Here is a 19092-nt window from a genome sequence, read left to right on the forward strand (position 1 = left end):
CCCCAAGTGGGGAAGTGCACCAGTCCTGGAGGTACTGCAATACCAAGTTGATGCGTGGAGTGGACAGAGCAAGCTCCCATTCCATCTCCCGGTTCCAAAAATCAATTTAATATATGGTCCCCAGATAGAGGACGTATCAGATATTAAACTGATAAGAACAGATACTACACTTGATCTTAGCCAAAAGGCCGAGAAGCGATGCCCACAAAAGCTTTGCCTGAAAGACTGCTGCTCGGCAGCTCCCCTGCTGACTCGGAGCAACGCTCTGCGGCAGAGCCCCAGATTCCTCGGCCAAGAATAGCATTTGCATGACCAGCATGCCCGGCGGTATGGTAAGCATATTTTGCATGGCTCCGCCCCAAGATTTCCATGGGTCCCACAGCGCCTGGTGCGAGACGGCCAGACACAGGCTGCAGAGCTCCACCCAGAGAAGCTGCAGCCCGGCCTGGCACTGGCCCCGTCACCTAGCGGCCGAAAGTCACCCTCAGCTGCCCAGGAGATGCTCCCCCAAGTGCGTCCCCCTCAGATAAGGCTTGGCCGTTCGGGGCCGTTCGGGGCCTTTCAGGGGTGAGGCAGGGCAAGGACAGTGTCCCCCATCTCCTCCTTGTGCTGCTGGCTGGCTGGCTGGCTCCTTTGCCTTGCTTTGCAGCTCCTGTGAAAAGCAAGCAAAAAGGGCAGACTTTTTTTTCCTCCCGTGACACAACAGCACCTTTTCCGAAACACTGGAAAAAAAAAACACATTTAAACAAAAAAATATTGCAAAGTGCTCTTCTTTCAAGAATTGCTCAGTCTTTCTTTTTCACAGCATTGTTTTCCCCAAGTGGGGAAGTGCACCAGTCCTGGAGGTACTGCAATACCAAGTTGATGCGTGGAGTGGACAGAGCAAGCTCCCATTCCATCTCCCGGTTCCAAAAATCAATTTAATATATGGTCCCCAGATAGAGGACGTATCAGATATTAAACTGATAAGAACAGATACTACACTTGATCTTAGCCAAAAGGCCGAGAAGCGATGCCCACAAAAGCTTTGCCTGAAAGACTGCTGCTCGGCAGCTCCCCTGCTGACTCGGAGCAACGCTCTGCGGCAGAGCCCCAGATTCCTCGGCCAAGAATAGCATTTGCATGACCAGCATGCCCGGCGGTATGGTAAGCATATTTTGCATGGCTCCGCCCCAAGATTTCCATGGGTCCCACAGCGCCTGGTGCGAGACGGCCAGACACAGGCTGCAGAGCTCCACCCAGAGAAGCTGCAGCCCGGCCTGGCACTGGCCCCGTCACCTAGCGGCCGAAAGTCACCCTCAGCTGCCCAGGAGATGCTCCCCCAAGTGCGTCCCCCTCAGATAAGGCTTGGCCGTTCGGGGCCGTTCGGGGCCTTTCAGGGGTGAGGCAGGGCAAGGACAGTGTCCCCCATCTCCTCCTTGTGCTGCTGGCTGGCTGGCTGGCTGGCTCCTTTGCCTTGCTTTGCAGCTCCTGTGAAAAGCAAGCAAAAAGGGCAGACTTTTTTTTCCTCCCGTGACACAACAGCACCTTTTCCGAAACACTGGAAAAAAAAAACACATTTAAACAAAAAAATATTGCAAAGTGCTCTTCTTTCAAGAATTGCTCAGTCTTTCTTTTTCACAGCATTGTTTTCCCCAAGTGGGGAAGTGCACCAGTCCTGGAGGTACTGCAATACCAAGTTGATGCGTGGAGTGGACAGAGCAAGCTCCCATTCCATCTCCCGGTTCCAAAAATCAATTTAATATATGGTCCCCAGATAGAGGACGTATCAGATATTAAACTGATAAGAACAGATACTACACTTGATCTTAGCCAAAAGGCCGAGAAGCGATGCCCACAAAAGCTTTGCCTGAAAGACTGCTGCTCGGCAGCTCCCCTGCTGACTCGGAGCAACGCTCTGCGGCAGAGCCCCAGATTCCTCGGCCAAGAATAGCATTTGCATGACCAGCATGCCCGGCGGTATGGTAAGCATATTTTGCATGGCTCCGCCCCAAGATTTCCATGGGTCCCACAGCGCCTGGTGCGAGACGGCCAGACACAGGCTGCAGAGCTCCACCCAGAGAAGCTGCAGCCCGGCCTGGCACTGGCCCCGTCACCTAGCGGCCGAAAGTCACCCTCAGCTGCCCAGGAGATGCTCCCCCAAGTGCGTCCCCCTCAGATAAGGCTTGGCCGTTCGGGGCCGTTCGGGGCCTTTCAGGGGTGAGGCAGGGCAAGGACAGTGTCCCCCATCTCCTCCTTGTGCTGCTGGCTGGCTGGCTGGCTCCTTTGCCTTGCTTTGCAGCTCCTGTGAAAAGCAAGCAAAAAGGGCAGACTTTTTTTTCCTCCCGTGACACAACAGCACCTTTTCCGAAACACTGGAAAAAAAAAACACATTTAAACAAAAAAATATTGCAAAGTGCTCTTCTTTCAAGAATTGCTCAGTCTTTCTTTTTCACAGCATTGTTTTCCCCAAGTGGGGAAGTGCACCAGTCCTGGAGGTACTGCAATACCAAGTTGATGCGTGGAGTGGACAGAGCAAGCTCCCATTCCATCTCCCGGTTCCAAAAATCAATTTAATATATGGTCCCCAGATAGAGGACGTATCAGATATTAAACTGATAAGAACAGATACTACACTTGATCTTAGCCAAAAGGCCGAGAAGCGATGCCCACAAAAGCTTTGCCTGAAAGACTGCTGCTCGGCAGCTCCCCTGCTGACTCGGAGCAACGCTCTGCGGCAGAGCCCCAGATTCCTCGGCCAAGAATAGCATTTGCATGACCAGCATGCCCGGCGGTATGGTAAGCATATTTTGCATGGCTCCGCCCCAAGATTTCCATGGGTCCCACAGCGCCTGGTGCGAGACGGCCAGACACAGGCTGCAGAGCTCCACCCAGAGAAGCTGCAGCCCGGCCTGGCACTGGCCCCGTCACCTAGCGGCCGAAAGTCACCCTCAGCTGCCCAGGAGATGCTCCCCCAAGTGCGTCCCCCTCAGATAAGGCTTGGCCGTTCGGGGCCGTTCGGGGCCTTTCAGGGGTGAGGCAGGGCAAGGACAGTGTCCCCCATCTCCTCCTTGTGCTGCTGGCTGGCTGGCTGGCTCCTTTGCCTTGCTTTGCAGCTCCTGTGAAAAGCAAGCAAAAAGGGCAGACTTTTTTTTCCTCCCGTGACACAACAGCACCTTTTCCGAAACACTGGAAAAAAAAAACACATTTAAACAAAAAAATATTGCAAAGTGCTCTTCTTTCAAGAATTGCTCAGTCTTTCTTTTTCACAGCATTGTTTTCCCCAAGTGGGGAAGTGCACCAGTCCTGGAGGTACTGCAATACCAAGTTGATGCGTGGAGTGGACAGAGCAAGCTCCCATTCCATCTCCCGGTTCCAAAAATCAATTTAATATATGGTCCCCAGATAGAGGACGTATCAGATATTAAACTGATAAGAACAGATACTACACTTGATCTTAGCCAAAAGGCCGAGAAGCGATGCCCACAAAAGCTTTGCCTGAAAGACTGCTGCTCGGCAGCTCCCCTGCTGACTCGGAGCAACGCTCTGCGGCAGAGCCCCAGATTCCTCGGCCAAGAATAGCATTTGCATGACCAGCATGCCCGGCGGTATGGTAAGCATATTTTGCATGGCTCCGCCCCAAGATTTCCATGGGTCCCACAGCGCCTGGTGCGAGACGGCCAGACACAGGCTGCAGAGCTCCACCCAGAGAAGCTGCAGCCCGGCCTGGCACTGGCCCCGTCACCTAGCGGCCGAAAGTCACCCTCAGCTGCCCAGGAGATGCTCCCCCAAGTGCGTCCCCCTCAGATAAGGCTTGGCCGTTCGGGGCCGTTCGGGGCCTTTCAGGGGTGAGGCAGGGCAAGGACAGTGTCCCCCATCTCCTCCTTGTGCTGCTGGCTGGCTGGCTGGCTCCTTTGCCTTGCTTTGCAGCTCCTGTGAAAAGCAAGCAAAAAGGGCAGACTTTTTTTTCCTCCCGTGACACAACAGCACCTTTTCCGAAACACTGGAAAAAAAAAACACATTTAAACAAAAAAATATTGCAAAGTGCTCTTCTTTCAAGAATTGCTCAGTCTTTCTTTTTCACAGCATTGTTTTCCCCAAGTGGGGAAGTGCACCAGTCCTGGAGGTACTGCAATACCAAGTTGATGCGTGGAGTGGACAGAGCAAGCTCCCATTCCATCTCCCGGTTCCAAAAATCAATTTAATATATGGTCCCCAGATAGAGGACGTATCAGATATTAAACTGATAAGAACAGATACTACACTTGATCTTAGCCAAAAGGCCGAGAAGCGATGCCCACAAAAGCTTTGCCTGAAAGACTGCTGCTCGGCAGCTCCCCTGCTGACTCGGAGCAACGCTCTGCGGCAGAGCCCCAGATTCCTCGGCCAAGAATAGCATTTGCATGACCAGCATGCCCGGCGGTATGGTAAGCATATTTTGCATGGCTCCGCCCCAAGATTTCCATGGGTCCCACAGCGCCTGGTGCGAGACGGCCAGACACAGGCTGCAGAGCTCCACCCAGCGAAGCTGCAGCCCGGCCTGGCACTGGCCCCGTCACCTAGCGGCCGAAAGTCACCCTCAGCTGCCCAGGAGATGCTCCCCCAAGTGCGTCCCCCTCAGATAAGGCTTGGCCGTTCGGGGCCGTTCGGGGCCTTTCAGGGGTGAGGCAGGGCAAGGACAGTGTCCCCCATCTCCTCCTTGTGCTGCTGGCTGGCTGGCTGGCTCCTTTGCCTTGCTTTGCAGCTCCTGTGAAAAGCAAGCAAAAAGGGCAGACTTTTTTTTCCTCCCGTGACACAACAGCACCTTTTCCGAAACACTGGAAAAAAAAAACACATTTAAACAAAAAAATATTGCAAAGTGCTCTTCTTTCAAGAATTGCTCAGTCTTTCTTTTTCACAGCATTGTTTTCCCCAAGTGGGGAAGTGCACCAGTCCTGGAGGTACTGCAATACCAAGTTGATGCGTGGAGTGGACAGAGCAAGCTCCCATTCCATCTCCCGGTTCCAAAAATCAATTTAATATATGGTCCCCAGATAGAGGACGTATCAGATATTAAACTGATAAGAACAGATACTACACTTGATCTTAGCCAAAAGGCCGAGAAGCGATGCCCACAAAAGCTTTGCCTGAAAGACTGCTGCTCGGCAGCTCCCCTGCTGACTCGGAGCAACGCTCTGCGGCAGAGCCCCAGATTCCTCGGCCAAGAATAGCATTTGCATGACCAGCATGCCCGGCGGTATGGTAAGCATATTTTGCATGGCTCCGCCCCAAGATTTCCATGGGTCCCACAGCGCCTGGTGCGAGACGGCCAGACACAGGCTGCAGAGCTCCACCCAGAGAAGCTGCAGCCCGGCCTGGCACTGGCCCCGTCACCTAGCGGCCGAAAGTCACCCTCAGCTGCCCAGGAGATGCTCCCCCAAGTGCGTCCCCCTCAGATAAGGCTTGGCCGTTCGGGGCCGTTCGGGGCCTTTCAGGGGTGAGGCAGGGCAAGGACAGTGTCCCCCATCTCCTCCTTGTGCTGCTGGCTGGCTGGCTGGCTCCTTTGCCTTGCTTTGCAGCTCCTGTGAAAAGCAAGCAAAAAGGGCAGACTTTTTTTTCCTCCCGTGACACAACAGCACCTTTTCCGAAACACTGGAAAAAAAAAACACATTTAAACAAAAAAATATTGCAAAGTGCTCTTCTTTCAAGAATTGCTCAGTCTTTCTTTTTCACAGCATTGTTTTCCCCAAGTGGGGAAGTGCACCAGTCCTGGAGGTACTGCAATACCAAGTTGATGCGTGGAGTGGACAGAGCAAGCTCCCATTCCATCTCCCGGTTCCAAAAATCAATTTAATATATGGTCCCCAGATAGAGGACGTATCAGATATTAAACTGATAAGAACAGATACTACACTTGATCTTAGCCAAAAGGCCGAGAAGCGATGCCCACAAAAGCTTTGCCTGAAAGACTGCTGCTCGGCAGCTCCCCTGCTGACTCGGAGCAACGCTCTGCGGCAGAGCCCCAGATTCCTCGGCCAAGAATAGCATTTGCATGACCAGCATGCCCGGCGGTATGGTAAGCATATTTTGCATGGCTCCGCCCCAAGATTTCCATGGGTCCCACAGCGCCTGGTGCGAGACGGCCAGACACAGGCTGCAGAGCTCCACCCAGAGAAGCTGCAGCCCGGCCTGGCACTGGCCCCGTCACCTAGCGGCCGAAAGTCACCCTCAGCTGCCCAGGAGATGCTCCCCCAAGTGCGTCCCCCTCAGATAAGGCTTGGCCGTTCGGGGCCGTTCGGGGCCTTTCAGGGGTGAGGCAGGGCAAGGACAGTGTCCCCCATCTCCTCCTTGTGCTGCTGGCTGGCTGGCTGGCTCCTTTGCCTTGCTTTGCAGCTCCTGTGAAAAGCAAGCAAAAAGGGCAGACTTTTTTTTCCTCCCGTGACACAACAGCACCTTTTCCGAAACACTGGAAAAAAAAAACACATTTAAACAAAAAAATATTGCAAAGTGCTCTTCTTTCAAGAATTGCTCAGTCTTTCTTTTTCACAGCATTGTTTTCCCCAAGTGGGGAAGTGCACCAGTCCTGGAGGTACTGCAATACCAAGTTGATGCGTGGAGTGGACAGAGCAAGCTCCCATTCCATCTCCCGGTTCCAAAAATCAATTTAATATATGGTCCCCAGATAGAGGACGTATCAGATATTAAACTGATAAGAACAGATACTACACTTGATCTTAGCCAAAAGGCCGAGAAGCGATGCCCACAAAAGCTTTGCCTGAAAGACTGCTGCTCGGCAGCTCCCCTGCTGACTCGGAGCAACGCTCTGCGGCAGAGCCCCAGATTCCTCGGCCAAGAATAGCATTTGCATGACCAGCATGCCCGGCGGTATGGTAAGCATATTTTGCATGGCTCCGCCCCAAGATTTCCATGGGTCCCACAGCGCCTGGTGCGAGACGGCCAGACACAGGCTGCAGAGCTCCACCCAGAGAAGCTGCAGCCCGGCCTGGCACTGGCCCCGTCACCTAGCGGCCGAAAGTCACCCTCAGCTGCCCAGGAGATGCTCCCCCAAGTGCGTCCCCCTCAGATAAGGCTTGGCCGTTCGGGGCCGTTCGGGGCCTTTCAGGGGTGAGGCAGGGCAAGGACAGTGTCCCCCATCTCCTCCTTGTGCTGCTGGCTGGCTGGCTGGCTGGCTCCTTTGCCTTGCTTTGCAGCTCCTGTGAAAAGCAAGCAAAAAGGGCAGACTTTTTTTTCCTCCCGTGACACAACAGCACCTTTTCCGAAACACTGGAAAAAAAAAACACATTTAAACAAAAAAATATTGCAAAGTGCTCTTCTTTCAAGAATTGCTCAGTCTTTCTTTTTCACAGCATTGTTTTCCCCAAGTGGGGAAGTGCACCAGTCCTGGAGGTACTGCAATACCAAGTTGATGCGTGGAGTGGACAGAGCAAGCTCCCATTCCATCTCCCGGTTCCAAAAATCAATTTAATATATGGTCCCCAGATAGAGGACGTATCAGATATTAAACTGATAAGAACAGATACTACACTTGATCTTAGCCAAAAGGCCGAGAAGCGATGCCCACAAAAGCTTTGCCTGAAAGACTGCTGCTCGGCAGCTCCCCTGCTGACTCGGAGCAACGCTCTGCGGCAGAGCCCCAGATTCCTCGGCCAAGAATAGCATTTGCATGACCAGCATGCCCGGCGGTATGGTAAGCATATTTTGCATGGCTCCGCCCCAAGATTTCCATGGGTCCCACAGCGCCTGGTGCGAGACGGCCAGACACAGGCTGCAGAGCTCCACCCAGAGAAGCTGCAGCCCGGCCTGGCACTGGCCCCGTCACCTAGCGGCCGAAAGTCACCCTCAGCTGCCCAGGAGATGCTCCCCCAAGTGCGTCCCCCTCAGATAAGGCTTGGCCGTTCGGGGCCGTTCGGGGCCTTTCAGGGGTGAGGCAGGGCAAGGACAGTGTCCCCCATCTCCTCCTTGTGCTGCTGGCTGGCTGGCTGGCTCCTTTGCCTTGCTTTGCAGCTCCTGTGAAAAGCAAGCAAAAAGGGCAGACTTTTTTTTCCTCCCGTGACACAACAGCACCTTTTCCGAAACACTGGAAAAAAAAAACACATTTAAACAAAAAAATATTGCAAAGTGCTCTTCTTTCAAGAATTGCTCAGTCTTTCTTTTTCACAGCATTGTTTTCCCCAAGTGGGGAAGTGCACCAGTCCTGGAGGTACTGCAATACCAAGTTGATGCGTGGAGTGGACAGAGCAAGCTCCCATTCCATCTCCCGGTTCCAAAAATCAATTTAATATATGGTCCCCAGATAGAGGACGTATCAGATATTAAACTGATAAGAACAGATACTACACTTGATCTTAGCCAAAAGGCCGAGAAGCGATGCCCACAAAAGCTTTGCCTGAAAGACTGCTGCTCGGCAGCTCCCCTGCTGACTCGGAGCAACGCTCTGCGGCAGAGCCCCAGATTCCTCGGCCAAGAATAGCATTTGCATGACCAGCATGCCCGGCGGTATGGTAAGCATATTTTGCATGGCTCCGCCCCAAGATTTCCATGGGTCCCACAGCGCCTGGTGCGAGACGGCCAGACACAGGCTGCAGAGCTCCACCCAGAGAAGCTGCAGCCCGGCCTGGCACTGGCCCCGTCACCTAGCGGCCGAAAGTCACCCTCAGCTGCCCAGGAGATGCTCCCCCAAGTGCGTCCCCCTCAGATAAGGCTTGGCCGTTCGGGGCCGTTCGGGGCCTTTCAGGGGTGAGGCAGGGCAAGGACAGTGTCCCCCATCTCCTCCTTGTGCTGCTGGCTGGCTGGCTGGCTCCTTTGCCTTGCTTTGCAGCTCCTGTGAAAAGCAAGCAAAAAGGGCAGACTTTTTTTTCCTCCCGTGACACAACAGCACCTTTTCCGAAACACTGGAAAAAAAAAACACATTTAAACAAAAAAATATTGCAAAGTGCTCTTCTTTCAAGAATTGCTCAGTCTTTCTTTTTCACAGCATTGTTTTCCCCAAGTGGGGAAGTGCACCAGTCCTGGAGGTACTGCAATACCAAGTTGATGCGTGGAGTGGACAGAGCAAGCTCCCATTCCATCTCCCGGTTCCAAAAATCAATTTAATATATGGTCCCCAGATAGAGGACGTATCAGATATTAAACTGATAAGAACAGATACTACACTTGATCTTAGCCAAAAGGCCGAGAAGCGATGCCCACAAAAGCTTTGCCTGAAAGACTGCTGCTCGGCAGCTCCCCTGCTGACTCGGAGCAACGCTCTGCGGCAGAGCCCCAGATTCCTCGGCCAAGAATAGCATTTGCATGACCAGCATGCCCGGCGGTATGGTAAGCATATTTTGCATGGCTCCGCCCCAAGATTTCCATGGGTCCCACAGCGCCTGGTGCGAGACGGCCAGACACAGGCTGCAGAGCTCCACCCAGAGAAGCTGCAGCCCGGCCTGGCACTGGCCCCGTCACCTAGCGGCCGAAAGTCACCCTCAGCTGCCCAGGAGATGCTCCCCCAAGTGCGTCCCCCTCAGATAAGGCTTGGCCGTTCGGGGCCGTTCGGGGCCTTTCAGGGGTGAGGCAGGGCAAGGACAGTGTCCCCCATCTCCTCCTTGTGCTGCTGGCTGGCTGGCTGGCTCCTTTGCCTTGCTTTGCAGCTCCTGTGAAAAGCAAGCAAAAAGGGCAGACTTTTTTTTCCTCCCGTGACACAACAGCACCTTTTCCGAAACACTGGAAAAAAAAAACACATTTAAACAAAAAAATATTGCAAAGTGCTCTTCTTTCAAGAATTGCTCAGTCTTTCTTTTTCACAGCATTGTTTTCCCCAAGTGGGGAAGTGCACCAGTCCTGGAGGTACTGCAATACCAAGTTGATGCGTGGAGTGGACAGAGCAAGCTCCCATTCCATCTCCCGGTTCCAAAAATCAATTTAATATATGGTCCCCAGATAGAGGACGTATCAGATATTAAACTGATAAGAACAGATACTACACTTGATCTTAGCCAAAAGGCCGAGAAGCGATGCCCACAAAAGCTTTGCCTGAAAGACTGCTGCTCGGCAGCTCCCCTGCTGACTCGGAGCAACGCTCTGCGGCAGAGCCCCAGATTCCTCGGCCAAGAATAGCATTTGCATGACCAGCATGCCCGGCGGTATGGTAAGCATATTTTGCATGGCTCCGCCCCAAGATTTCCATGGGTCCCACAGCGCCTGGTGCGAGACGGCCAGACACAGGCTGCAGAGCTCCACCCAGAGAAGCTGCAGCCCGGCCTGGCACTGGCCCCGTCACCTAGCGGCCGAAAGTCACCCTCAGCTGCCCAGGAGATGCTCCCCCAAGTGCGTCCCCCTCAGATAAGGCTTGGCCGTTCGGGGCCGTTCGGGGCCTTTCAGGGGTGAGGCAGGGCAAGGACAGTGTCCCCCATCTCCTCCTTGTGCTGCTGGCTGGCTGGCTGGCTCCTTTGCCTTGCTTTGCAGCTCCTGTGAAAAGCAAGCAAAAAGGGCAGACTTTTTTTTCCTCCCGTGACACAACAGCACCTTTTCCGAAACACTGGAAAAAAAAAACACATTTAAACAAAAAAATATTGCAAAGTGCTCTTCTTTCAAGAATTGCTCAGTCTTTCTTTTTCACAGCATTGTTTTCCCCAAGTGGGGAAGTGCACCAGTCCTGGAGGTACTGCAATACCAAGTTGATGCGTGGAGTGGACAGAGCAAGCTCCCATTCCATCTCCCGGTTCCAAAAATCAATTTAATATATGGTCCCCAGATAGAGGACGTATCAGATATTAAACTGATAAGAACAGATACTACACTTGATCTTAGCCAAAAGGCCGAGAAGCGATGCCCACAAAAGCTTTGCCTGAAAGACTGCTGCTCGGCAGCTCCCCTGCTGACTCGGAGCAACGCTCTGCGGCAGAGCCCCAGATTCCTCGGCCAAGAATAGCATTTGCATGACCAGCATGCCCGGCGGTATGGTAAGCATATTTTGCATGGCTCCGCCCCAAGATTTCCATGGGTCCCACAGCGCCTGGTGCGAGACGGCCAGACACAGGCTGCAGAGCTCCACCCAGAGAAGCTGCAGCCCGGCCTGGCACTGGCCCCGTCACCTAGCGGCCGAAAGTCACCCTCAGCTGCCCAGGAGATGCTCCCCCAAGTGCGTCCCCCTCAGATAAGGCTTGGCCGTTCGGGGCCGTTCGGGGCCTTTCAGGGGTGAGGCAGGGCAAGGACAGTGTCCCCCATCTCCTCCTTGTGCTGCTGGCTGGCTGGCTGGCTCCTTTGCCTTGCTTTGCAGCTCCTGTGAAAAGCAAGCAAAAAGGGCAGACTTTTTTTTCCTCCCGTGACACAACAGCACCTTTTCCGAAACACTGGAAAAAAAAAACACATTTAAACAAAAAAATATTGCAAAGTGCTCTTCTTTCAAGAATTGCTCAGTCTTTCTTTTTCACAGCATTGTTTTCCCCAAGTGGGGAAGTGCACCAGTCCTGGAGGTACTGCAATACCAAGTTGATGCGTGGAGTGGACAGAGCAAGCTCCCATTCCATCTCCCGGTTCCAAAAATCAATTTAATATATGGTCCCCAGATAGAGGACGTATCAGATATTAAACTGATAAGAACAGATACTACACTTGATCTTAGCCAAAAGGCCGAGAAGCGATGCCCACAAAAGCTTTGCCTGAAAGACTGCTGCTCGGCAGCTCCCCTGCTGACTCGGAGCAACGCTCTGCGGCAGAGCCCCAGATTCCTCGGCCAAGAATAGCATTTGCATGACCAGCATGCCCGGCGGTATGGTAAGCATATTTTGCATGGCTCCGCCCCAAGATTTCCATGGGTCCCACAGCGCCTGGTGCGAGACGGCCAGACACAGGCTGCAGAGCTCCACCCAGAGAAGCTGCAGCCCGGCCTGGCACTGGCCCCGTCACCTAGCGGCCGAAAGTCACCCTCAGCTGCCCAGGAGATGCTCCCCCAAGTGCGTCCCCCTCAGATAAGGCTTGGCCGTTCGGGGCCGTTCGGGGCCTTTCAGGGGTGAGGCAGGGCAAGGACAGTGTCCCCCATCTCCTCCTTGCTGCTGCTGGCTGGCTGGCTGGCTCCTTTGCCTTGCTTTGCAGCTCCTGTGAAAAGCAAGCAAAAAGGGCAGACTTTTTTTTCCTCCCGTGACACAACAGCACCTTTTCCGAAACACTGGAAAAAAAAAACACATTTAAACAAAAAAATATTGCAAAGTGCTCTTCTTTCAAGAATTGCTCAGTCTTTCTTTTTCACAGCATTGTTTTCCCCAAGTGGGGAAGTGCACCAGTCCTGGAGGTACTGCAATACCAAGTTGATGCGTGGAGTGGACAGAGCAAGCTCCCATTCCATCTCCCGGTTCCAAAAATCAATTTAATATATGGTCCCCAGATAGAGGACGTATCAGATATTAAACTGATAAGAACAGATACTACACTTGATCTTAGCCAAAAGGCCGAGAAGCGATGCCCACAAAAGCTTTGCCTGAAAGACTGCTGCTCGGCAGCTCCCCTGCTGACTCGGAGCAACGCTCTGCGGCAGAGCCCCAGATTCCTCGGCCAAGAATAGCATTTGCATGACCAGCATGCCCGGCGGTATGGTAAGCATATTTTGCATGGCTCCGCCCCAAGATTTCCATGGGTCCCACAGCGCCTGGTGCGAGACGGCCAGACACAGGCTGCAGAGCTCCACCCAGAGAAGCTGCAGCCCGGCCTGGCCACTGGCCCCGTCACCTAGCGGCCGAAAGTCACCCTCAGCTGCCCAGGAGATGCTCCCCCAAGTGCGTCCCCCTCAGATAAGGCTTGGCCGTTCGGGGCCGTTCGGGGCCTTTCAGGGGTGAGGCAGGGCAAGGACAGTGTCCCCCATCTCCTCCTTGTGCTGCTGGCTGGCTGGCTGGCTCCTTTGCCTTGCTTTGCAGCTCCTGTGAAAAGCAAGCAAAAAGGGCAGACTTTTTTTTCCTCCCGTGACACAACAGCACCTTTTCCGAAACACTGGAAAAAAAAAACACATTTAAACAAAAAAATATTGCAAAGTGCTCTTCTTTCAAGAATTGCTCAGTCTTTCTTTTTCACAGCATTGTTTTCCCCAAGTGGGGAAGTGCACCAGTCCTGGAGGTACTGCAATACCAAGTTGATGCGTGGAGTGGACAGAGCAAGCTCCCATTCCATCTCCCGGTTCCAAAAATCAATTTAATATATGGTCCCCAGATAGAGGACGTATCAGATATTAAACTGATAAGAACAGATACTACACTTGATCTTAGCCAAAAGGCCGAGAAGCGATGCCCACAAAAGCTTTGCCTGAAAGACTGCTGCTCGGCAGCTCCCCTGCTGACTCGGAGCAACGCTCTGCGGCAGAGCCCCAGATTCCTCGGCCAAGAATAGCATTTGCATGACCAGCATGCCCGGCGGTATGGTAAGCATATTTTGCATGGCTCCGCCCCAAGATTTCCATGGGTCCCACAGCGCCTGGTGCGAGACGGCCAGACACAGGCTGCAGAGCTCCACCCAGAGAAGCTGCAGCCCGGCCTGGCACTGGCCCCGTCACCTAGCGGCCGAAAGTCACCCTCAGCTGCCCAGGAGATGCTCCCCCAAGTGCGTCCCCCTCAGATAAGGCTTGGCCGTTCGGGGCCGTTCGGGGCCTTTCAGGGGTGAGGCAGGGCAAGGACAGTGTCCCCCATCTCCTCCTTGTGCTGCTGGCTGGCTGGCTGGCTCCCTTTGCCTTGCTTTGCAGCTCCTGTGAAAAGCAAGCAAAAAGGGCAGACTTTTTTTTCCTCCCGTGACACAACAGCACCTTTTCCGAAACACTGGAAAAAAAAAACACATTTAAACAAAAAAATATTGCAAAGTGCTCTTCTTTCAAGAATTGCTCAGTCTTTCTTTTTCACAGCATTGTTTTCCCCAAGTGGGGAAGTGCACCAGTCCTGGAGGTACTGCAATACCAAGTTGATGCGTGGAGTGGACAGAGCAAGCTCCCATTCCATCTCCCGGTTCCAAAAATCAATTTAATATATGGTCCCCAGATAGAGGACGTATCAGATATTAAACTGATAAGAACAGATACTACACTTGATCTTAGCCAAAAGGCCGAGAAGCGATGCCCACAAAAGCTTTGCCTGAAAGACTGCTGCTCGGCAGCTCCCCTGCTGACTCGGAGCAACGCTCTGCGGCAGAGCCCCAGATTCCTCGGCCAAGAATAGCATTTGCATGACCAGCATGCCCGGCGGTATGGTAAGCATATTTTGCATGGCTCCGCCCCAAGATTTCCATGGGTCCCACAGCGCCTGGTGCGAGACGGCCAGACACAGGCTGCAGAGCTCCACCCAGAGAAGCTGCAGCCCGGCCTGGCACTGGCCCCGTCACCTAGCGGCCGAAAGTCACCCTCAGCTGCCCAGGAGATGCTCCCCCAAGTGCGTCCCCCTCAGATAAGGCTTGGCCGTTCGGGGCCGTTCGGGGCCTTTCAGGGGTGAGGCAGGGCAAGGACAGTGTCCCCCATCTCCTCCTTGTGCTGCTGGCTGGCTGGCTGGCTGGCTCCTTTGCCTTGCTTTGCAGCTCCTGTGAAAAGCAAGCAAAAAGGGCAGACTTTTTTTTCCTCCCGTGACACAACAGCACCTTTTCCGAAACACTGGAAAAAAAAAACACATTTAAACAAAAAAATATTGCAAAGTGCTCTTCTTTCAAGAATTGCTCAGTCTTTCTTTTTCACAGCATTGTTTTCCCCAAGTGGGGAAGTGCACCAGTCCTGGAGGTACTGCAATACCAAGTTGATGCGTGGAGTGGACAGAGCAAGCTCCCATTCCATCTCCCGGTTCCAAAAATCAATTTAATATATGGTCCCCAGATAGAGGACGTATCAGATATTAAACTGATAAGAACAGATACTACACTTGATCTTAGCCAAAAGGCCGAGAAGCGATGCCCACAAAAGCTTTGCCTGAAAGACTGCTGCTCGGCAGCTCCCCTGCTGACTCGGAGCAACGCTCTGCGGCAGAGCCCCAGATTCCTCGGCCAAGAATAGCATTTGCATGACCAGCATGCCCGGCGGTATGGTAAGCATATTTTGCATGGCTCCGCCCCAAGATTTCCATGGGTCCCACAGCGCCTGGTGCGAGACGGCCAGACACAGGCTGCAGAGCTCCACCCAGCCAAGCTGCAGCCCGGCCTGGCACTGGCCCCGTCACCTAGCGGCCGAAAGTCACCCTCAGCTGCCCAGGAGATGCTCCCCCAAGTGCGTCCCCTCAGATAAGGCTTGGCCGTTCGGGGCCGTTCGGGGCCTTTCAGGGGTGAGGCAGGGCAAGGACAGTGTCCCCCATCTCCTCCTTGTGCTGCTGGCTGGCTGGCTGGCTGGCTCCTTTGCCTTGCTTTGCAGCTCCTGTGAAAAGCAAGCAAAAAGGGCAGACTTTTTTTTCCTCCCGTGACACAACAGCACCTTTTCCGAAACACTGGAAAAAAAAAACACATTTAAACAAAAAAATATTGCAAAGTGCTCTTCTTTCAAGAATTGCTCAGTCTTTCTTTTTCACAGCATTGTTTTCCCCAAGTGGGGAAGTGCACCAGTCCTGGAGGTACTGCAATACCAAGTTGATGCGTGGAGTGGACAGAGCAAGCTCCCATTCCATCTCCCGGTTCCAAAAATCAATTTAATATATGGTCCCCAGATAGAGGACGTATCAGATATTAAACTGATAAGAACAGATACTACACTTGATCTTAGCCAAAAGGCCGAGAAGCGATGCCCACAAAAGCTTTGCCTGAAAGACTGCTGCTCGGCAGCTCCCCTGCTGACTCGGAGCAACGCTCTGCGGCAGAGCCCCAGATTCCTCGGCCAAGAATAGCATTTGCATGACCAGCATGCCCGGCGGTATGGTAAGCATATTTTGCATGGCTCCGCCCCAAGATTTCCATGGGTCCCACAGCGCCTGGTGCGAGACGGCCAGACACAGGCTGCAGAGCTCCACCCAGAGAAGCTGCAGCCCGGCCTGGCACTGGCCCCGTCACCTAGCGGCCGAAAGTCACCCTCAGCTGCCCAGGAGATGCTCCCCCAAGTGCGTCCCCCTCAGATAAGGCTTGGCCGTTCGGGGCCGTTCGGGGCCTTTCAGGGGTGAGGCAGGCAAGGACAGTGTCCCCCATCTCCTCCTTGTGCTGCTGGCTGGCTGGCTGGCTCCTTTGCCTTGCTTTGCAGCTCCTGTGAAAAGCAAGCAAAAAGGGCAGACTTTTTTTTCCTCCCGTGACACAACAGCACCTTTTCCGAAACACTGGAAAAAAAAAACACATTTAAACAAAAAAATATTGCAAAGTGCTCTTCTTTCAAGAATTGCTCAGTCTTTCTTTTTCACAGCATTCATTGTTTTCCCCAAGTGGGGAAGTGCACCAGTCCTGGAGGTACTGCAATACCAAGTTGATGCGTGGAGTGGACAGAGCAAGCTCCCATTCCATCTCCCGGTTCCAAAAATCAATTTAATATATGGTCCCCAGATAGAGGACGTATCAGATATTAAACTGATAAGAACAGATACTACACTTGATCTTAGCCAAAAGGCCGAGAAGCGATGCCCACAAAAGCTTTGCCTGAAAGACTGCTGCTCGGCAGCTCCCCTGCTGACTCGGAGCAACGCTCTGCGGCAGAGCCCCAGATTCCTCGGCCAAGAATAGCATTTGCATGACCAGCATGCCCGGCGGTATGGTAAGCATATTTTGCATGGCTCCGCCCCAAGATTTCCATGGGTCCCACAGCGCCTGGTGCGAGACGGCCAGACACAGGCTGCAGAGCTCCACCCAGAGAAGCTGCAGCCCGGCCTGGCACTGGCCCCGTCACCTAGCGGCCGAAAGTCACCCTCAGCTGCCCAGGAGATGCTCCCCCAAGTGCGTCCCCCTCAGATAAGGCTTGGCCGTTCGGGGCCGTTCGGGGCCTTTCAGGGGTGAGGCAGGGCAAGGACAGTGTCCCCCATCTCCTCCTTGTGCTGCTGGCTGGCTGGCTGGCTCCTTTGCCTTGCTTTGCAGCTCCTGTGAAAAGCAAGCAAAAAGGGCAGACTTTTTTTTCCTCCCGTGACACAACAGCACCTTTTCCGAAACACTGGAAAAAAAAAACACATTTAAACAAAAAAATATTGCAAAGTGCTCTTCTTTCAAGAATTGCTCAGTCTTTCTTTTTCACAGCATTGTTTTCCCCAAGTGGGGAAGTGCACCAGTCCTGGAGGTACTGCAATACCAAGTTGATGCGTGGAGTGGACAGAGCAAGCTCCCATTCCATCTCCCGGTTCCAAAAATCAATTTAATATATGGTCCCCAGATAGAGGACGTATCAGATATTAAACTGATAAGAACAGATACTACACTTGATCTTAGCCAAAAGGCCGAGAAGCGATGCCCACAAAAGCTTTGCCTGAAAGACTGCTGCTCGGCAGCTCCCCTGCTGACTCGGAGCAACGCTCTGCGGCAGAGCCCCAGATTCCTCGGCCAAGAATAGCATTTGCATGACCAGCATGCCCGGCGGTATGGTAAGCATATTTTGCATGGCTCCGCCCCAAGATTTCCATGGGTCCCACAGCGCCTGGTGCGAGACGGCCAGACACAGGCTGCAGAGCTCCACCCAGAGAAGCTGCAGCCCGGCCTGGCACTGGCCCCGTCACCTAGCGGCCGAAAGTCACCCTCAGCTGCCCAGGAGATGCTCCCCCAAGTGCGTCCCCCTCAGATAAGGCTTGGCCGTTCGGGGCCGTTCGGGGCCTTTCAGGGGTGAGGCAGGGCAAGGACAGTGTCCCCCATCTCCTCCTTGTGCTGCTGGCTGGCTGGCTGGCTCCTTTGCCTTGCTTTGCAGCTCCTGTGAAAAGCAAGCAAAAAGGGCAGACTTTTTTTTCCTCCCGTGACACAACAGCACCTTTTCCGAAACACTGGAAAAAAAAAACACATTTAAACAAAAAAATATTGCAAAGTGCTCTTCTTTCAAGAATTGCTCAGTCTTTCTTTTTCACAGCATTGTTTTCCCCAAGTGGGGAAGTGCACCAGTCCTGGAGGTACTGCAATACCAAGTTGATGCGTGGAGTGGACAGAGCAAGCTCCCATTCCATCTCCCGGTTCCAAAAATCAATTTAATATATGGTCCCCAGATAGAGGACGTATCAGATATTAAACTGATAAGAACAGATACTACACTTGATCTTAGCCAAAAGGCCGAGAAGCGATGCCCACAAAAGCTTTGCCTGAAAGACTGCTGCTCGGCAGCTCCCCTGCTGACTCGGAGCAACGCTCTGCGGCAGAGCCCCAGATTCCTCGGCCAAGAATAGCATTTGCATGACCAGCATGCCCGGCGGTATGGTAAGCATATTTTGCATGGCTCCGCCCCAAGATTTCCATGGGTCCCACAGCGCCTGGTGCGAGACGGCCAGACACAGGCTGCAGAGCTCCACCCAGAGAAGCTGCAGCCCGGCCTGGCACTGGCCCCGTCACCTAGCGGCCGAAAGTCACCCTCAGCTGCCCAGGAGATGCTCCCCCAAGTGCGTCCCCCTCAGATAAGGCTTGGCCGTTCGGGGCCGTTCGGGGCCTTTCAGGGGTGAGGCAGGGCAAGGACAGTGTCCCCCATCTCCTCCTTGTGCTGCTGGCTGGCTGGCTGGCTCCTTTGCCTTGCTTTGCAGCTCCTGTGAAAAGCAAGCAAAAAGGGCAGACTTTTTTTTCCTCCCGTGACACAACAGCACCTTTTCCGAAACACTGGAAAAAAAAAACACATTTAAACAAAAAAATATTGCAAAGTGCTCTTCTTTCAAGAATTGCTCAGTCTTTCTTTTTCACAGCATTGTTTTCCCCAAGTGGGGAAGTGCACCAGTCCTGGAGGTACTGCAATACCAAGTTGATGCGTGGAGTGGACAGAGCAAGCTCCCATTCCATCTCCCGGTTCCAAAAATCAATTTAATATATGGTCCCCAGATAGAGGACGTATCAGATATTAAACTGATAAGAACAGATACTACACTTGATCTTAGCCAAAAGGCCGAGAAGCGATGCTCACAAAAGCTTTGCCTGAAAGACTGCTGCTCGGCAGCTCCCCTGCTGACTCGGAGCAACGCTCTGCGGCAGAGCCCCAGATTCCTCGGCCAAGAATAGCATTTGCATGACCAGCATGCCCGGCGGTATGGTAAGCATATTTTGCAT

At 53.2% G+C, this 19092-nt stretch overlaps 24 non-coding genes across 24 annotated transcripts; all 24 read right to left on the minus strand.

Moving 5' to 3' along the window:
- Window positions 1-9: 9 nt before the first annotated feature.
- Window positions 10-200, minus strand: LOC138554515 (U2 spliceosomal RNA). Its single transcript, XR_011297516.1, has one exon. It is a non-coding gene; the product is annotated as a U2 spliceosomal RNA (small nuclear RNA).
- A 623-nt stretch (window positions 201-823) lies between these two features.
- On the minus strand, window positions 824-1014 carry LOC138554589 (U2 spliceosomal RNA). Its single transcript, XR_011297586.1, has one exon. It is a non-coding gene; the product is annotated as a U2 spliceosomal RNA (small nuclear RNA).
- A 627-nt stretch (window positions 1015-1641) lies between these two features.
- LOC138554600 (U2 spliceosomal RNA) lies at window positions 1642-1832 on the minus strand. Its single transcript, XR_011297597.1, has one exon. It is a non-coding gene; the product is annotated as a U2 spliceosomal RNA (small nuclear RNA).
- A 623-nt stretch (window positions 1833-2455) lies between these two features.
- On the minus strand, window positions 2456-2646 carry LOC138554611 (U2 spliceosomal RNA). Its single transcript, XR_011297608.1, has one exon. It is a non-coding gene; the product is annotated as a U2 spliceosomal RNA (small nuclear RNA).
- Window positions 2647-3269: 623 nt separating this feature from the next.
- LOC138554410 (U2 spliceosomal RNA) lies at window positions 3270-3460 on the minus strand. The gene has a single exon (XR_011297411.1). It is a non-coding gene; the product is annotated as a U2 spliceosomal RNA (small nuclear RNA).
- A 623-nt stretch (window positions 3461-4083) lies between these two features.
- LOC138554421 (U2 spliceosomal RNA) lies at window positions 4084-4274 on the minus strand. The gene has a single exon (XR_011297422.1). It is a non-coding gene; the product is annotated as a U2 spliceosomal RNA (small nuclear RNA).
- A 623-nt stretch (window positions 4275-4897) lies between these two features.
- On the minus strand, window positions 4898-5088 carry LOC138554432 (U2 spliceosomal RNA). The gene has a single exon (XR_011297433.1). It is a non-coding gene; the product is annotated as a U2 spliceosomal RNA (small nuclear RNA).
- A 623-nt stretch (window positions 5089-5711) lies between these two features.
- LOC138554443 (U2 spliceosomal RNA) lies at window positions 5712-5902 on the minus strand. Its single transcript, XR_011297444.1, has one exon. It is a non-coding gene; the product is annotated as a U2 spliceosomal RNA (small nuclear RNA).
- A 623-nt stretch (window positions 5903-6525) lies between these two features.
- Window positions 6526-6716, minus strand: LOC138554454 (U2 spliceosomal RNA). The gene has a single exon (XR_011297455.1). It is a non-coding gene; the product is annotated as a U2 spliceosomal RNA (small nuclear RNA).
- Window positions 6717-7343: 627 nt separating this feature from the next.
- On the minus strand, window positions 7344-7534 carry LOC138554465 (U2 spliceosomal RNA). Its single transcript, XR_011297466.1, has one exon. It is a non-coding gene; the product is annotated as a U2 spliceosomal RNA (small nuclear RNA).
- A 623-nt stretch (window positions 7535-8157) lies between these two features.
- On the minus strand, window positions 8158-8348 carry LOC138554476 (U2 spliceosomal RNA). The gene has a single exon (XR_011297477.1). It is a non-coding gene; the product is annotated as a U2 spliceosomal RNA (small nuclear RNA).
- Window positions 8349-8971: 623 nt separating this feature from the next.
- Window positions 8972-9162, minus strand: LOC138554487 (U2 spliceosomal RNA). Its single transcript, XR_011297488.1, has one exon. It is a non-coding gene; the product is annotated as a U2 spliceosomal RNA (small nuclear RNA).
- A 623-nt stretch (window positions 9163-9785) lies between these two features.
- LOC138554498 (U2 spliceosomal RNA) lies at window positions 9786-9976 on the minus strand. The gene has a single exon (XR_011297499.1). It is a non-coding gene; the product is annotated as a U2 spliceosomal RNA (small nuclear RNA).
- Window positions 9977-10599: 623 nt separating this feature from the next.
- On the minus strand, window positions 10600-10790 carry LOC138554509 (U2 spliceosomal RNA). Its single transcript, XR_011297510.1, has one exon. It is a non-coding gene; the product is annotated as a U2 spliceosomal RNA (small nuclear RNA).
- A 623-nt stretch (window positions 10791-11413) lies between these two features.
- LOC138554521 (U2 spliceosomal RNA) lies at window positions 11414-11604 on the minus strand. Its single transcript, XR_011297522.1, has one exon. It is a non-coding gene; the product is annotated as a U2 spliceosomal RNA (small nuclear RNA).
- A 624-nt stretch (window positions 11605-12228) lies between these two features.
- On the minus strand, window positions 12229-12419 carry LOC138554533 (U2 spliceosomal RNA). The gene has a single exon (XR_011297533.1). It is a non-coding gene; the product is annotated as a U2 spliceosomal RNA (small nuclear RNA).
- A 624-nt stretch (window positions 12420-13043) lies between these two features.
- LOC138554544 (U2 spliceosomal RNA) lies at window positions 13044-13234 on the minus strand. Its single transcript, XR_011297544.1, has one exon. It is a non-coding gene; the product is annotated as a U2 spliceosomal RNA (small nuclear RNA).
- Window positions 13235-13858: 624 nt separating this feature from the next.
- LOC138554556 (U2 spliceosomal RNA) lies at window positions 13859-14049 on the minus strand. The gene has a single exon (XR_011297555.1). It is a non-coding gene; the product is annotated as a U2 spliceosomal RNA (small nuclear RNA).
- Window positions 14050-14676: 627 nt separating this feature from the next.
- On the minus strand, window positions 14677-14867 carry LOC138554567 (U2 spliceosomal RNA). Its single transcript, XR_011297566.1, has one exon. It is a non-coding gene; the product is annotated as a U2 spliceosomal RNA (small nuclear RNA).
- A 626-nt stretch (window positions 14868-15493) lies between these two features.
- LOC138554579 (U2 spliceosomal RNA) lies at window positions 15494-15684 on the minus strand. Its single transcript, XR_011297577.1, has one exon. It is a non-coding gene; the product is annotated as a U2 spliceosomal RNA (small nuclear RNA).
- Window positions 15685-16310: 626 nt separating this feature from the next.
- LOC138554584 (U2 spliceosomal RNA) lies at window positions 16311-16501 on the minus strand. Its single transcript, XR_011297582.1, has one exon. It is a non-coding gene; the product is annotated as a U2 spliceosomal RNA (small nuclear RNA).
- Window positions 16502-17124: 623 nt separating this feature from the next.
- On the minus strand, window positions 17125-17315 carry LOC138554585 (U2 spliceosomal RNA). Its single transcript, XR_011297583.1, has one exon. It is a non-coding gene; the product is annotated as a U2 spliceosomal RNA (small nuclear RNA).
- Window positions 17316-17938: 623 nt separating this feature from the next.
- LOC138554587 (U2 spliceosomal RNA) lies at window positions 17939-18129 on the minus strand. The gene has a single exon (XR_011297584.1). It is a non-coding gene; the product is annotated as a U2 spliceosomal RNA (small nuclear RNA).
- Window positions 18130-18752: 623 nt separating this feature from the next.
- LOC138554588 (U2 spliceosomal RNA) lies at window positions 18753-18943 on the minus strand. Its single transcript, XR_011297585.1, has one exon. It is a non-coding gene; the product is annotated as a U2 spliceosomal RNA (small nuclear RNA).
- Between the last annotated feature and the right edge of the window lie 149 nt (window positions 18944-19092).

Source organism: Ambystoma mexicanum, unplaced genomic scaffold, assembly GCF_040938575.1.
Source record: "Ambystoma mexicanum isolate Mex_15411 unplaced genomic scaffold, UKY_AmexF1_1 Mex_scaf163, whole genome shotgun sequence".
Taxonomy (NCBI): domain Eukaryota; kingdom Metazoa; phylum Chordata; class Amphibia; order Caudata; family Ambystomatidae; genus Ambystoma; species Ambystoma mexicanum.